This window comes from Chelonia mydas, chromosome 6 (genome assembly GCF_015237465.2).
Source record: "Chelonia mydas isolate rCheMyd1 chromosome 6, rCheMyd1.pri.v2, whole genome shotgun sequence".
NCBI classification, from domain to species: domain Eukaryota; kingdom Metazoa; phylum Chordata; order Testudines; family Cheloniidae; genus Chelonia; species Chelonia mydas.
In genome coordinates this window covers 69,270,547-69,288,171 of record NC_051246.2, presented here as the reverse complement: position 1 = coordinate 69,288,171, position 17,625 = coordinate 69,270,547, and the positions used below count along the sequence as shown (strand labels likewise).

General features: G+C 44.3%; 1 protein-coding gene across 26 annotated transcripts in view; it reads left to right on the top strand.

Annotated features, from left to right (window-relative positions):
- The window catches only part of NUMB (NUMB endocytic adaptor protein), a 159,438-nt gene that overhangs the window by 68,949 nt on the left and 72,864 nt on the right, over nt 1-17,625 (top strand). For 4 of the 26 annotated variants that reach the window (XM_043547968.1, XM_037900346.2, XM_043547976.1 and 1 more), the window contains one exon: nt 9,506-9,677. The exons of the other annotated variants lie outside the window; for them this stretch is intronic. The gene's annotated coding sequence lies outside the window, so the exon portion shown is untranslated. Of the gene's footprint in view, nt 1-9,505; nt 9,678-17,625 lie in introns of those variants that run through there. 26 annotated transcript variants of the gene reach the window in all.

Here is a 17,625-nt window from a genome sequence, read left to right as displayed (position 1 = left end):
AATAGCAAGGCATGCCTCTTGGGTAGTGGTGGGGGGAACCTTTGTGCAGCTGGGTATATGCCTGTTGTATTCAGGCATTAATCTGGTTTTCTTTTTGTACCAAAGCACCAAACACTTCAAAAGACATTCCCAAAATATACTGATCTGTCTAATATGTAGCCTGTCTTCTGCCCAAAGTATTTTTATTACAGAGGTCATTCCTTTTATTTTGCTACATGTTAAAGAATTACATTGGTTGGATTTTATTCTTTAAAGTGAATGTTACTGGTGGTGTTTGGTCAGGTGTTAATTGGAAAGGTTTTTTTGTCTTTACTACTCCAAAGTTAGAAGCATTTTTTTTAAGTGGCAGGCTAAATTCAGCAGAAGCTGATAAACCAGCTCCCACGCTTGTCAGATAAACCTTACCACCGAGTTTATTTTTCAAGCCCTGGATTTACTGGCCTCAAATTGTGGTGTGATAAACATTTGTTAGTACTCTGTTCTAGGTCAGAGTTGCTCTGACCTTGTTTTTCTTGCAAAGTAGTCTTTATACCACTGCTTCCTTTGACCAGATGAGCAGTGTGAGGATCGTCTTCTAACTTACTCCTGGGGGAATTCTGTGCTGCTGTGCATGTGCAGAATTTGTTCCCCGCAGATTTCTTGGCTTCCTCACAGAAAAATTGCTTTCTGTTGGGGAAGCAAAGAGAAGCCACAAGAGCGGCCATGCTACCCTTCCCAGCAGTATGTTTTGGGTGCCCAGGGCAGCTGGCAGAGAGGTAAATCACTATGGGGCAGGGGACAGGACTGGGGAAGACCCGGTTGGTGGCTCCTATCTTGCGCCAGGCTCAGCTGCTAGTCCCGGCTGGGCTGGGAGGACAGGACTTCCTCTTCCTCTGCACGGCGTCCAGGGCCAGGTGAGACCCACCCCAGATTTCTTCCCCCAGCTACAGGAATCTCTGCAAACTCTTCCTCCCGTCCCCCCCTCCCCCCGCACTTCCTGCACCATCACTCCTCAGCTGCAGTGGGAGAGATTCCTGTACAGGGAGCTGCTCCCCCATCCGCCTAAGCCCCTGCATCCAGACCCCCTCATACCCAGACCCTCCCACCGAGCCTCACCCCCACACACACACTCAGAACCCCCTCCCGATGAGCCCCACTTCCCCTGGACCTGGATCATTCCAGTGATCCACCTGTACCCAGATCCCCACCCCACCAAGCCCCAGCCAGCTGCACTGGATCCCAACCCCACTGAGCCCCCCACACCCAGACACCCCTGCCAAGCTCTATTCCCCCCAACCCACACCCCCCAATGAACCTCAACCACCTGAACCCCCTTCTGAGTCCCATTACTGTTTCACCCAGAACCTCACAACAAGTCCTTGGGCATCCAGATCTCCCCCCGCACCCAGATCCCCCACTGAGCTTCCTGCACCCAGATTGCCCCATACAGAACCCTCTCAACTCACACCTGGATCCCCCTCACATTAATCCCCTCCATACTTGGATCTTGCCTTGCAGAGCCTGCCTGTGCACACCTGATGCACCTGGCACAGAGGGGCAGGGCGCTGGGGTGTTTCTGGCCATCCGTCTCGGATGACCCAGCGCATGTTGTTCATTTTAAGAACACTTTCACTGCAGATTTGACAAAACGCAAAAGATACCGATGTGAGATTTCTAAGTATAGCTACAGCACTTGACCCAAGGTTTAAGAATCTGAAGTGCCTTCAAAAATCTGAGAAGGACAAGGTGTGGAGCATGCTTTCATACGTCTTAAAAGAGCAGCACTTCGATGTGGAAGCTACAGAACCTGAGACATCAAAAAAGAACAACCTTCTGCAGGTGGTATCTGACTCAGATGATGAAAGTGAACATGCGTTGGTCTGCACTGCTTTGGGTCGTTATCGAGCGGAACCCTGTCTTCAGCATGGACGCATGTCCTCTGGAATGGTAGTTGAAGATGAAGGGATGTATGAATCTTTAGTGAGCACTGTACACTTTGTATTCTGTTATTGAAATCAATATATTTGAAAATGTAGCAAACATCCAAAAATATTTAAATAAATGGTGGTATATTCTTTAACAGCCTAATTAATCGCATGATTAATTTTTTTAATCACTTGACAGCCCTAATTCTGAGAGATTCTTGCCAACTTCACAAAAGTATATTTAGGTTTCTGTACTCAACAGAATTTTCCATCTTGTTTTTCCTCTGAGGAAAAAGTCTTACAATTGTGTCCTGTGTTTTGATTCTCTTAAGAGCTCTAGATTTCTGAGCTTTTACTGTCCAAATGTTTACTGTTGCATGCATCTTGTAAGGACTTACCTGGGGGTACGTCAAGGTCTTCTGGGGGTACATCAGCAGAGCTAGATATTTGCCTAATTTCACAACAGGCTACTTTAAAAGAACTAGTCAAGACAGTACAAACTAAAATTTCATACATGAAATGACTTGTTTATGCTGCTCTATATACTATACACTGAAAAGCAGGTACAATATTTGTATTCCAGATTTATTTTATAATTATATGGTAAAAATGAGAAAGTAAGCAATTTTTCAGTATAAGTGTCCTGTGACACTTGTATTTTTGTCTGATTTTGGGGATACACAAGACAAATCAGACTCCAGAAGGGGTACAGTAGTCTGGGAAGGTTGAGAGCCACTCTACTAAAGGACCTCTTTAAAAGTAAGAGTGGTTAGGAACTTCTCTCTGAGCAGAAGAGTCACTTACTTTACATCTGTGGAGAGTACTAGAATCAGTAAAATGTCTGGGTTCAAATGTGTCCTCCATATGTGGTGGTTAGGTCACATATGAAACATGCATAGACAAAAACCTTAGCAGAGCAGTGAAGTTCAACTGGTTGTCTATGAAGCTAACTTACCCATTCCACCAACACTGACTTAAATCTTGCTTCAGTGAAGGGAGAGCAAATCTCCAGTCTCAATTAAATTGAATCTTGCTCAGAGGATTTAATTTGCTAACTGACACATCTGATCACTGGATTCTTCTTGATGCTTTGGCTCAGTTAAATGGGAGGAGGGGAGAAATTGGACCAGCTGATCAATATTAGCATTTAAAAGTGGTAGGATAGAGTTAAGTGGCATGTTGCAAAATAACAGTAACTCCACCCTAAACTCTTGCAGGCAACCACTGACTCAGGACATGGCTACACTTGCAGATGTAGAGCGCTATGAGTTAAACCAGCCCTCGGAGAGCGCAGTAGGGAAAGCGCTGCAGTGTGCTCTCAATGTCAGCTGCAAGCACGCTGGCATGGACACATTTTCAGCACTTGCAGCAGCATTGGGAGCAGTGCATTATGGGCAGCTATTCCACAGAGCACCTCTTCCCATTCTGTCACTGTAGCTTGTGGGGGGGGGGGGGCAGGGCATTCTGGGTCCTGTCCCAACACCCTGTGATGCATCGCTTCGCATCCCAGCAATCCCTGTGCTTCTGTCCACATTTGGCGCCATCTTTCAAAGTTTTTTGTAGTGCTCGCTCTGTCTTCCCTTTCGGTCTGCGGGAATGGGGCCCGAAGTGCTGAGGAATATGCTGATGAGTCTTGCCAGCACGTCACAGTCAAGTTACTCCTTTAGCTACAAACTGACAGTGAGGACTCTGACGATGATGTCGACTCACGTAATGAATATGACACGAGATTGCTTGTGGCATTCATGGATGTGCTCACCACTGTGGAACGCCGCTTTTGGGCTCGGGAAACAAGCACTGAGTGGTGGGATCACATCGTCATGCAAGTCTGGGATGACGAGCAGTGGCTGCAGAACTTTTGGATGAGAAGAGCCACTTTCATGGGACACTGTGAGGAGCTCGCCCCCACCCTGCGGCGCAAGGACACGAGATTGAGAGCTGCCCTGCTGGTGGAGAAGCGGGTAGCTATTGCAATTTGGAAGCTGGCAACACCAGACAGCTACTGATCGGTCGCTAACAAGTGTGGAGTGGGAAAGTCGACCGTTGGAATTGTGTTGATGCAACTTTGCAGGGCCATTAATCGCATCCTGCTCAGAAGAACCGTGACTCTGGGTAACGTGCATGACATTGTGGCTGGCTTTGCACAAATGGGTTTCCCTAACTGCAGAGGGGCGATAGATGGGATGCATATTCCAATTTTGGCACCAGCCCACCTAGCCTCCGAGTACTTTAATCGGAAGGGGTATTTCTCTATGGTTCTCCAGGTGCTGTGGATCACCGTGGACGTTTCATTGACGTTAACGCAGGCTGGCCCAGAAAGGTGCATGATGCACACATCTTTCGGAACACTGGCCTGTTCAGGAAGCTGCAAGCCAGGACTTTCTTCCCAGACCAGAAGATCACCGTAGGGGAAGTCAAAATGCCCATTGTGGTCCTTGGAAACCCTGCTTACCCTTTAATGCTGTGGCTCATGAAACCCTACACTGGGAGCCTTGACAGCAGCAAGGAGCGGTTCAACAGGCTGAGTCAGTGCAGAATGACTGTGGAGTGTGCTTTTGGCTGTTTAAAGGGCTGCTGGCGCTGTCTGTATGGGAAGCTGGACCTGGCCTCCCCACGGTTATGTCCGCGTGCTATACCCTCCATAATATTTGTGAAGGGAAGGGTGAAAGGTTCACTCAGACATGGAACTCGGAGGTTCAACACCTGGAGGCTGAATTTAAACAGCCAGAGAGCAGGGCTACTAAAGGGGCCCAGCGCGGGGCTGCAAGGATTAGGGACGTCTTGAGGGAGCAATTTGAGGCTGAAAACCACCAGTAGTGTTTGGTGCCCTGCACGGGAGTGAAGAGCGGTGGTGCCAATGTTGTTAGGAATCTGTGTTTGCTACACAACTTGCAGTGCCTGTTGCTTTCCTGGGGCTAAGTTATCGTTTACTTAATGCAATAATAAAGAATGTTTTCAAAGCCAAAAAATCCATTTATTGAAAAGAAAATTCCTTTATTGAGAAGAAACACAACTGCCCAGGAAACAAAGGGCAAGGGGGTGGGGTGGGGAATGATTCAATCACTGATTTGCATATGTCCTGTTATCATTACTCCTCCTTCCTGTCTGGAGTGCGGTGCAATGAGTGCTGCACTTCAGGCTGGCTAAAATGCATGGTGATGGGGGTTGAGTGCAGTGGGTGAGGGTTGTAGTTTGCAGGGCTGGGTGGTAAAGCTTCAGGTGTTGGAGGCAGCTGGTGGCGATAAGAACCCAGATATGGGGGAAAGTGGGTTAGAGGTGACATGGGGGCACAAGGGAAAGAGTTTTGGGACAAGGGCTGCGGGGGGTTCAGGGAGGGGACACGCAGTAGTGCTCTGCCTGCATGGCTACGAGTGCCTGTATCAAGTCTGTTTGGCACTCCATAATGCTAGCAGCCGCTCCTTGCTTTGGTGCCGGCAATCTGCATTTTGATTTTCATTAAGAGACTGCCGCATTACTTCATGCAGCATGTCCTCTTTGCTTCTGTGTGGCCTCTTCCTAATTCTTTGGAGTCTTTTGGCCAGTGATAACATGGACGGCTGAGATCTCAAGGTTGCATCTGTAAAGGCAAAATGCAACACTTAAGTGTTCACACCAGACAGAGCAATGATTCACCCCTACTTAAAGACCAGCACAGTCTATGCAATAGCAGAATTTGCCCATCCCAAAGCGAACGCACGTAACCCATAGGAGCCCAAAAATCATGAGTAAGCACAGGGCAAGGGGGACTGATTGTTTCACGGCCATACTGTCCTCTGGGGTTCTGTGCCTTGGGGAGAGCCAACAGCTGCAGGGGGCCCCTATACTGAACACTGTCCCCACATTTTCCACAGAAGTTTGTCCTGGAAGATATCTGGCTGCTGAGGGTGACCTGGGTAGCAAGGGAGGGTCTTCTACTACAATGCAACTTCTGCCCTGGCCCATATGCAGCTTGCCTGTGTGCAGCAATGGTCCCCCCTGCCCCTCACGGCACAGTGGCACGGATATGTTGGCCTTACTGGGACAAGGAGCACAGTAGCTCTCCCAAGGAACCTGTGCAAGCGCATTGGTCAGCTTCCCCATAAGACCTTTGAAGAGATCACTGAGGCAGATTACGGCGATTTGAGAGAGCACATCAACACCCTATTCCGCATCTAGGAATGAATGCAGCCCTAACCCTCCTTGCCCCAAGAGCCCGCACCAAACACCTTCCTTCCCAAAATACAAGCCGCTTACCGGGCACCACCTCTGCGTGTGTGTTTGTCCTTCCCCAAGCACTGGCCGCTGCGACTGGCTACCTTCCTCCTGGCTTGAGAACAGCTCATAGCTGCATGCATCTGGGGATGCTGGGGTGTCTCCCTCTTCCTCGACACCTTCGCTCCCACTTTCCTCCTCCTCCTGCCTTGTTGAACTGGGCTCTGAATTGTCTATCGTGGTCCTCGGAGTGGAGGTGGGGTCACCCCCCAAGTATTGCATCCAGCTCTTTGTAGAAACGGCAGGTTGTGGGGGCAGCACTAGAGTGGCGGTTTGCCGCAGGGGCTTTGCGGTAGGCATTCCACAGCTCCTTCAATTTAACTCTGCACTGCTGTGCGTCCTGGTCATGGCCCCTTTCCGTCATGTCCCTTGATATCTGCCCGAAGGTATAGTAATTCCTATGGCGGGCGTGCAGCTGGGACTGGACAGCTTCCTCCCTCCAAACACTGATGAGGTCCAGCATCTCACCATTGCTCCATACTGGGGATCGCCTGGTACGTGGAGGCATGGTCACCTGGAAAGATTTGCTGAGAGCACTCTAAGCCTTGCTGAGCAAACAGGAAGGGATTTTCAAAATTCCCAGAGAATTTAAAGGGCGGGTCTGACTGTTGGTCACCTAAGGGCAGGGCAGTAGAGTTCAAAGTGATGACCAGAGTGGCTAGAACTGGTATTGTGGGACACTTCTGGAGGCCAATCAGAACGCATTAGACCAGGGCATCCACACTGACGCTGCGGCGCTCCAGCTGGGGCGCAGCAAATGTTATGTCTGTCTTCAAGGTAGATTACCAGGAGCGCTCCAGCTGCGGAGTCCAGGCGCTTTACATGCCTTGCAAGTGTGGACATGTTGTGAGTTAGGGCGCCCGGAGCTGCTTTACTGTACTCTAACTTGCAGGTGTAGCCAAGCCCTCAGGAGAATTATCAGAAGGTTAGCATAGTGTATATTTAGTTGAACAGTTCTAGTGCATTATTAGTTCAGCAACCCATACTTGGATTTCTTACTGCAATAGTAGAATAGTGATCTTCTGTTTCCACTGCTGCAGCCGTAGTCCCACTCTGGACTAGACAAGAGAATTAAGTCCTTTTATTTTTGCAGAGTTGGGTCTATAATAAAAAGAGAATGAGACTGCCAGTCACCTTACCTAGCCCCACATACAGTTCCTAGGAAGCCGTGCTTTAATTCAGATATCTTGTGCTAAAGGCAGTTTGCCACTAGATGACTAGACCAATTACCTCCCAAATCTTCTCCTCAGCCTTAATTTTATATTACTGCCTCACATTGCTTTATATACAGCTGGTTTTTGAGCTTATGTACAGATATTGAGCCAAAGGGTTGTTTCTATACAGTTAGAGGTTTACATCAAATGATTCACCAGAAGTGCACAATTTCATGGTAAAAGCAACTGATTCTGTACCCTAGTATCCTTCCTGTCAAGCCCAGGACAGTGACCAACTGTTAAATTTTGGCAAACATTATACTCAAGAGTATAGTTCTAGAGAAGGCAGATAGCTTCAGTCATCTTGGCTCCATTACAACAATCAGTCACAGTTTATAAATACAAATTGTAGGCTATGAAAAAGCTTTTCATTCCAGGACATGAAATTGATATGGGCCTGCATTCCTTTTTTGCCTCAAAACCTCTTCACATATAAAAAATCCAGCTTTTTCTGTCATGTAAGACTGTACTTCATTTGCAATTTGCAAACCCCCAATTCTGCAGGGCAGAATTATTTTTTTCCCCTGGGGGCTGGGGGGAGCATAGTAGAGAGGCCAGGATTCATTGCGACTAGAGTTGGAGGGGAAAGCTTTCCTGACCTATGAAATTCTTTGGATTTCAAAACTTCTTCCTTCTGCTCTGGGAGAAAACCAAGACTTTTCAAAGCTTTTTAGAAAGGAGCCCCCCAGCCCCAATTTGCTAGTGCTAAGGGCATTCGTCTGGGATGCACAAGATCCAGGTCTGGTTCATGTTCTGAATTGCAGAACGCCTGTGTCTTCCACGTCCCAGTTGAGTGCCCTGACCACCAACAAGGCTACTGGATATTCGAGGGGGATGGGGGTTGTCTCTTCTTTTTTTGACCAAAAATTCCATCCTGGATATTAGAAACCTTTTTCCTGATGAATGTTGGTTTTTTGTTCTTGAAAGTGGTACGTTCCTGCACAAAGTTCTGGTGAATCTGCATTTTTTCCAGTGAAAAGCAGTTTTTGTCAAATTCTCAACCAGTTCTACTTCCAACTCCCTGCTGTCCGTAAAGTGATGAGAAGCTCCTTGACATACACCTTCCTTCTCTTTCTGCTACAATGCCTAATACAGGAATAGTCATGTGAACAGATCTAGAGGCTCAAGAGACTACTGAACAAGTAACTTCTGCCCCCCCAATTTTTTTTTAAAAAGGGGGATACCAGGCACAGGGTGTCTATCGACCAATCTGATGACAAGGGAGAAACCAACAAAATAATTGCGCATGACTGTACTTATTAGTATGGCTTTTCAGTGATTCTGAGACTTATCAAGGCTGAGTGTGTGATTGTCTGAGTCAGTTCAGAGTGTGCTTCTGAACACTAGTTTTTCCAGCACAGAGAAACATACAAGATAACACTTCCCCCTCTGTATTATTCAGTGGTGTACCTTATAGAAGTAAGATGGATGTGAAGGGGGAACTCAGACTGTTTTATCATTCAGTTCATCTTGACAATGCAAGATTGTTCCTAAGATATGCTTTCTTACGTTATCCGTTGTGATTTTTAAAAGTCAGAAATGAGGTTTACTTAGGGAGACTGTTACATTCATCTCCCTGTCAGGAAGCCTGTCCTAATATTCAGTCTACATGTTGCCTTCCTTAGTTGAATCCCATTACTCCTAGTTTTATGCCATTATGCCCACTCCTACCATCTTATACTAAATACGTTTCATCTATCAAATATATAAACTTGAATAACTGGTAAATCAAACTTTTCTAAGGACAGACTAGTTCACCAGAATAGAATGCAGTCTTCAAAATGTTTCCTTGCAACTTCATGAGCTTATTTTAGGAAATGTTAGTTTTGTATAAATGTCTGATTTTAGAATAGAATGTCTTGTTGCTACTTACGTGAATAGTCTTTTCTGGCAGTGTTCATGAATTTCCCACTTTTAACCACTGGAAGCAATCAATTTGGCAGAATTTCTGACTGTGCTTTACGTGAAACATAAATGGTTTGTGGCTTGGAAAGTCACAAGATAATATCAAATGCTTTGTTGGTTGCATAACTTTAGTGACCTTCATTGAGAGGAAATTTACTGAGGAGCTATACATGTAACATTTTTTTTTGTAACTTGGCCTTTCTATTGCTACCTTTTTTGCTTCTATTGTAGATGCTGGTCTTCTGAGTAAGCACCATGCAACTTTTCCTTGAGCCTGTAGTTATGTCATACTTGTCATTCTGATGCTGTAGAAAAGTTGATGAAGTAAAGCCAGTGTGCAGGCTTAGTTGCAGCGTTTGAGAAGGAGACTTCTGTTTTTAAATGTCAATATCTTTGATACTTGGTAAGTTGGTCCATTTCTATGTAAATGGGATATTTTAATATCATTCTCAAGCATCTCTCTAATAACCTGCAATAGTAAATTAGGCTGCTGTGATTTAGTTTTCTTTTTTTAATATTGCTAAATGGGAGTCCGTGCTTTCCCTAGTTCCCATACTTCAGCAGGTAGTGTTTATATAAAAAAAAAAAAAAAAAAAAAAGCTCATCCAATGCTCTTTAGAAGAGGGAAGCTTAAATTCTTCTCTTCCCCGTTGCCCTTATATCCCTGAACATGAGCATGGAAGTAGAGATCAGTCCAAATATTTGTCTGCAAGCACCATACAGAGAAGATATTGCTGTGCAGATCATCTCTGTGGAAGGGATTTCCAGAGCAGCACTCAAACCAAATTCAGTGAACAGTAATATTATGGGTATGTCTTCATTGCAGAGTGAGCCCAGGATTGCCTAGTCCTAGTGAAGTGGCCCTGCTATGAAGCCCTTCCTGTGCCAGACTCATAGAGCTGCATCCACACTGATGCTGTACTAACCCATGTGCTTGGCTGGACTTTTCGTGGGGTATCCCATGGCTCTTAGTGCAACGCCAAGTTGCACTGCTCTATGAATTTCATTTTCAGTGTAAGATGAGAAAACTTGTCTTTCCTTTTTAGTTCCTGTGTGAAAATGCTCTTACCCTGCGAATTCAGTACATTAAATCACTGGTGGCAAGGCATCTATTCCATCTGTTAGTTCAAGTCACATTTCAAGAAAAAAGGGAGGTAGAGGACATTTCCATATCAGCTTGTCACCCTGAGAAGGTAGCAGCATGCCTTGCTAAGCAGCGATTGCAGTCTGTGTGCAGATGTGGAACAGTAGAGACTAATGATGCAGGTTTTAATAGCTGTGGAATGCCCCTATGCTGGCTGGAGTTCTGGACTGCAAGCACAAGGTGGTGGGACTGCATTGTCATGCAGACCTGGAATGACTGGGAGTTGCTCCAGAACTTCTGAATGAAAAAGGTCACCTTTGGGGAGCTGCATGAGGCATTTGCCCCAGGCCTTCAGTGTGAGGTCATGTAGCAGAAAAGGTCTTCTAGTGCACATGTGGGTTGCTGTTGCCACCTGGAAGCTGGCGACCCCAGACTACTATGTATCAGTTTGGCGTTAGTTAGCACGTCAACTGTCCGTGCTGTGGTGATGGAGATTTGCAAGCGACTTACTGCTCTGGTTTATCTGTGGGTGGTGAAGGTTGCTAGTGTTCCCAAAGTCACTCTGGACATTGAGTGAATAGACTTCCATTATGTCCACAGCCTGCCCCCAGTGCTCATATACATAAGCCAGAAAAGATATTACAGGGAGTCCTTGGACTTACACTATTCGTTCTTCAGAATTGCATTGTAAGTCGAAACAGCTTTTAGCATGGGAATCAATGGTATGAAGGGGGGATTGGTTCCTGAACCAAAGCTTGATACACTATTTTCACCACAATAACCCAGTTTTTGTACTAAATGAATTATAGATGACGAATGTTGCAACATCACTGTATTTATTGTACACTGTTTTGTAAACAGCATTTGACTAAACATATAAACTCTCATGCTGCTCAGAATGCTGGCGGCAACAGGCTCAGAAAGCAAGGGAGAATGGCGCACATGCTGACCCTCAGCCAATCACAGTTCAAGCTTTCTGATTGGCTGAGCCAGGGGTCAGGAGCCAATCAAAAACAAGCAGCAACTTGTTGCCTAATCTGTGCCACAACATTTGACTTAGTTGAAAAGTAGCTGGGTAATGACCTTTCTCTTTTATGTGCTCAGATATTTTCTTCTCTGAGATGTACGTGGCAGATTTCATGGAAAGATTTAGCCATGTTTGGTTATAAGTTACTCAGTTGTCTGCTAACTTTATGTATAATCATACTGGAGTTAATTTACATTTTTGGAAGCTGGTGAGAGATCTTACATTAAGTAGATGAAGCTGGGAAATATACTCTGTAATAGAAAAAACTGGTTTAATGCCTTAACTTGGGAGCCTTGTGGTTTTGAGCTGTTGGTTTAAATCTGAGCTGCAATACAGTTCAGATACTACACGTTGTTGATCCAGTCATAAAATTGAGTGGCTGGGTAGTCATTCCTGGTCAGAAGCCTGACCAGTGTAGTTTATTACGCAGTCCACTCCTCCCTCTATGTGGAGAGGATTCACGCTAGCCTTTGTAAACTGAGCTGAGATTTCCCGAGCACTTTGACCAAAACACACTGTTATATTTAAAATATAAAGCAGATTTATTAACTACAGAAAGAGAGATTTTAAGTGATTATAAATGGTTGGCACAAAAGGTCAGAGATAGTTACCAAAGAAAATAAAAGGTAAGTGCACAGTCTAAATGTTAAACGTTATTAGATTAGGCGGTATTTGAATCAAGCAGTTTTCTCACTCCACTGGACATTGCAGGTAGGTTATAGGTTTTAATACACAGGCTTTCCCTTTAAGCCTGGGACCAGTCTCTCTTCCGTTAGTCTTTGTCTTCCTGGCATTCTTGTTGCTTTCAGCATAGGTGAGGGAGGAAAAAGGTAAAAGCATGATGTCACTGTCACCTATTTTAGATCCTCAATCCATGTGCCTGGAAAACATTAGCTCAGACTTGTCCTGGTGGGCTTTGCTGAGTCAGAGTTGAGCAATCCCCCATTGTGTGATTCTTGTGCAGCCCTCTTATATTATTGTGAATCCCTTGTTTGCAACTCCCTTGCTGAATAATGGGAGTGGCAGTAGAGACTCTCAAATTTACAACTTATTTCAGTAACAACCATGCAACAAAATCTCATAACTTCATACACGCTAACTAGGGTTGCCAACTTTCTATTTGTAGAAAACTGAACACCCCTGCCTGCCCCTTCCCCAAGGCCATGCTCCCTGCTCACTCCATCCCCCCTCCTTCCGTCCCTCGCTCACTCGTTTTCAATAGGCTGGGGTAGGAGGTTGGGGTGCAGGAGGGTGTGAGGGCTCCGGCTGGGGGTGTGACTTCTGGGTTGGGGCCAGGGATGAGGGCTTTGAGGTGTGGGAGGGGACTGGGGAAGGTGGGTGCGGACTCTGAGGGGGGGCCAGAAATGAGGAGTTGAGTGTGTGGATGGGGGTGAGGGCTCTGACTCAGGGTGTGGGCTCTGGTGTGGGGCTGGGGATGAGGGGTTTGAGGTGTAGGAAGGGGCTCTGGGTTGAGGCAGGGGTTGGGGTGTGAGAGGGCGTGTGAGGTGCAGGCTCAGGGAGGGAGTTTGGGTGTTGGAGGGAGCTCAGAGCTGGGGCTTGGGGTGCAGCAGGGTCTTCAGAATGTGGGCTCTGGGTGATGTTCACCTCAAGCGGTTCCAGAAAGCAGCAACATGTCCCCCTGGCTCCTAGGCACATACGTTGCCCAGGTGGCAATGCGTCCTTCCCCCTGCCCCGCAGCTCCCATTGGTCACAGCTGCAGAGTCGGGGGGGGCAGGGTGAGGGCAGTGTCCGGAGCCTCCCTGGCTGCCCCTGCATCTAGGAGCCAGAGGAGCATGTTGCCACTTCCAGGAGCTGTGCAGAGCCGGGTAGGGAGCCTGCCTGCACCACAACTGGACTTTCAATGGCCCAGTCAGCAGCGATCCAGTCGCAACCTGGACACCTGGCAATCCTAACAGTATACGTATTTGGACAGAACAATGGGTTTCAGCAGATCATTACTTTTCATATATCATGGCATACTTTGTATGAAATATATTGTAATTTTATGATTGTGGAAAAAACTGCAAACATTCATCTCCTTTCTCTACAAGCCTCATTCTGAGATCTTTAGTTCAGCCATCAACTCATTCTGCAATGATAGTCATTTAGTTGCAGTAGCTTCATTGGTGTGTTACAGCAGCACACAATATTTCTGTAGCTTTCACCTGGTGCTTTTTGATTAAAATCTACTTTACCAAGTGTCTTGGGATATTTCAGTCTGTTCACAGGTGAACAAAGGTTGTTTCAATAGTTATAAGATGCAAGTGATTTGGAAAGTGTCATGCTGAAATGGAAAGCACTCTGAGGTATGTCTTGATGTTTGCCGATTCTTGATGTCAGAAACAATAATCGTGAACAGTTCGCTCGCTGTCATCAAAGAATTCTCAATCTTCCACCCTACGAAAAACAATCCCTGTAAATTGTTTCAAAAATAGTATCTGTATCATAATGCAAAAACACAGCATTAATGTTTGTGCAACCTTAACTTTGGCCTTTCCTGATTTTGAGTGTACGGATGATCAACTTTAGTGTTTCCCCTAGCAGTTTTTTGATGGAAAATTAAAATATTAAAATCTGGTTAGATAACATGTTCATTGTCTTATTGTACTTATGACATGGGTTGCATAATGCTTTCAGCTTCACCAATTTCTAGATTATTCTGCAAAAAGCAGTTTCAATTAATGCAAGGACATTTAAGTTTGCAAATCAATTTTGTTAAATTAAAAACTTAATGAAATTTAAATGTATTCATTGTTGAGTTTTTCTGAAAACATTATGGGTTCTTTCTGAGATATTTGGATACAGTATTGCAAGGGAAATATGTGCAAAGACCTGCACTGGTTTAATGACATGTTCATTTCTAAGATTTTTCATAGAAAGAGAAAATTAACACAACTACTTGTATTGCCATGAAAGAAGGGAGCTATTGACATAGGGGGATGGGCAAGAGGTATACTAAATGTAGGCGGCCAGAAGTCTCAAATAACATATGTGAAAGATAATACTGATAGAACAGAACTACTTTCTATCAAGTTTATATACTCATGCAACTAGAAAAATGCTGTAACAAAGATGAGGCACTTACTCTCTCAGCAGGTGACACTGATCCTTAGCAATTGTAGGCCAAGGACTTGGTTACTCCAATGCAAATAACTGTAGATTAAATCTTGTCTGAAAGCCGACACAACGAAGTGTCCTTTGGTACAATTTACTGGATAGCTCAGTTCTATTGATCAGTACAGTCTGGTTCAGTTAGTGGGAAAAACAGATTATTCATAGGGTTTTTTGGTGTAATTTTATTAATGAGCTTATTTGGACTGGCTAGTTAAATGTTACATAAGTCCTATTTACAATTTAGTATAATAAAACTGATCAAAAAACCTAAGACATTTTTGTTGCCATGATGATGCAAAGGCAGAATTATGATGACTACTTATGGAAACTATATCCATTGGTATACTATCTACCTACCTTCTGGCTATTCCTCCCATGCTTTGATTAATATTCGTATTCAAACTTTCATATTGTAAAAGGGGTTGAGTTCTTAGTTCTATATAAGACCGAATTACGCGACTAATCACCAGAAACAATGTTGTAGTAGGCTAGATGTGCAGAGGTGTGATGTCATTGTTAATGTTAGTAATATAACCAATAAACCTTTGTCATGGTTACTTGTATGAAGTGAATTAACTGAGGAAGGGATACCCATTTCCTGAAGGTCTGATGCCTTGGGACTTGCTATATCAATAAACATAAATATATTATAAACAGAGCTATCATGCTTTATTATCAATAAACTTAAATACGGGAGGGGTGGTGGGAGGGTGCTGTGCTTGTTTTCTACACTTGTGTCTCAAAGTAGCTTAACTTAGAGTTCTTTTTAAAAAAAGTATATCTATTGCCTTGTCTCCACATTCCTTTCATTTTTATTTTAAAAACTTCCACAGTTTAATTGAGGTCTCTTCTTCAGTGCTTTAGGGAGTTGTTTAATATACAAATACAAAAATAAGTGAGATGAAAGTGTCTTGGGCAGCTAGGTTAGGTCTGAGATGAGCCTTTAGTATCTCTTGATTTCTGGTAAACTTTTCCTCTAAAGAAAGAAGATTCAGCCCCAAAGAGATGAAGGTGTGACAGACTTGTAGAAAGAGTAAATCAATTCAAACTCTGGGTAGATTCTCCAGAGAAGCATATAAAAGGCTATGCAGTTCATGCTTTTATTAATTGTCTAATGCATTTGAAGCCTTACCACTTCACTTGTAAATTAACTATTCTGTTAATATGTTGGCTAGATGCAGTAATAGTAGCTGCCTTACAAGGAGGAATTGGGGTTGTTTTGAAGGTTGTGAGAGAACTGCGAAGAGAACAGCATTGGCATCCCTGTCAGGTGGGGAGAGGGGGCAGCAAACTATGGGTTGGGAACGATGCAGGAATTTTTCTCCTGTTAAGTGGTCAAAAATCATAACCCAGGCCCCCAATAATCATGGGACTCTTAAACGATACATTTTGAATTTTTGCTTGCGTTCTGGGTTTTTGAGCCTTTACAGTTAATGTTTTCAGACTTTTCTCTACAACCAAGAGAGCTATCAACTTAAATGAAAGCTAAGGTTCTTTATGAAATCAACTGAATCAAGGAGCTGGGATTTTAAGAAAAACCGCAAATATTGCAAGACTAATGACAAAATTGCAAAAGTTGGCATTGCTTCCTGCAACCGATATAAGGCGTATTAACTTCTCCTATAACATACTTGACACTTCGGAAATATCTGTCAGTTCCTGCCACAAAACATCTAGGCCAAGACTTCAAAAAATAAAGGGTTCTTAAAGTTAGTCTCTCAAATACTACTTAGGCACATGAATAAATGACATGCCTTTCAAAATTAAGCACCCCCCCGCTCACTATAGTTATATTCAGATCCCATAACTTCTGCATGGGTGGGGGGGACTTAATGCACTTCACCAGTGCACATATGGCTGACATGTATATTAAGTTTAAGATCAGAGTTTAGGTTTTATGTTCTAGTGCAGTCATGAGGAATGTAATGCGTATCATTACTATACATGTTGAGGCTATATTGTTGTACCAATAAAATAAAAACCAGCAGGATCTTATTAAAGGGAAAAAGGCAAAACACCACATTTATTGTGAATACAGAAAGAATCATAGTAAGCAGTTAGTTACAGCTGTAACATTCCATTCAATCTCATCTTTATTCACACATTCATTCATACACACACACACAGGTTCTGCAAGGTTGTTATCATAGTAAGCAGTTAGTTATAGCTGTAACATTCCATTCAATCTCATATTTATTCACACATTCATACACACACACACACACACACACACACACACACACACACACACACACACACACACACACACACACACACACACACACACAGAGGTTCTGCAAAGTTATCATAGTTACCAGCCTTAGAGTTGCTCATGCCAAGCCACTGGCCAGGTGGCCTGGACATGAGGAGGGAGCAGGGCCTTGTCAGATGCTCATCTGATGCTCCTGGAAGTTGGTTTGCAGAATCAGACCCCAAAGTTCTCACTTTTTAGAGTCTATTTTTATAGGAATTTCTTCCTATGCCAGTCTATGGGAATTGCTGCATCATGCTGTTGCTGAATCAATCAGCAGATGGCACATTCCTGACGGCTCCAAGATGTTATCTTGTTCTTTGGTTCTCCCATTCTTGAGGCTGTTGGGTGGATTCCAGTCTGCCCTCCGGGGGTCCTCTGGTTATTTCCACTTGACGCCTTCTTCAGCCGATGGACACTGGATTCTTAGGCTGGCACCTCCCTGATCATTCAGTTATTATCCACACCAAGCATCCATCCACATACATCCTCTATCTCTATTTTAATCACAATTGTTAATACAACAAAAGGGCGGGGAGTCTCTGGGTGCTGTTTCTATTGTTAGAGTATTGCTTTGAGTCTCTGTGAATTGCTTTGAGAACAGACTCTGTCTTAGAATGTACTAACACAACTAGCAGCTTGCAAGTTTCACACACAGAGGGAGAGAAACAGTACCAAAAACCAAGAGACCTCTTAATTAGTAATACCCTGGAATTTAAACTATGGGGAATCAAACTCATTTGTGGTTTTAATACAGAACTTCTTTAATATGATCCAACAATATGAAACTGTATTAAGAGATGTAGCCTAATGTTGAAAGTGGTGAATATGATGTGCAGGGTTTAATCTTATTGAATAAGGATACCTGTACTGGA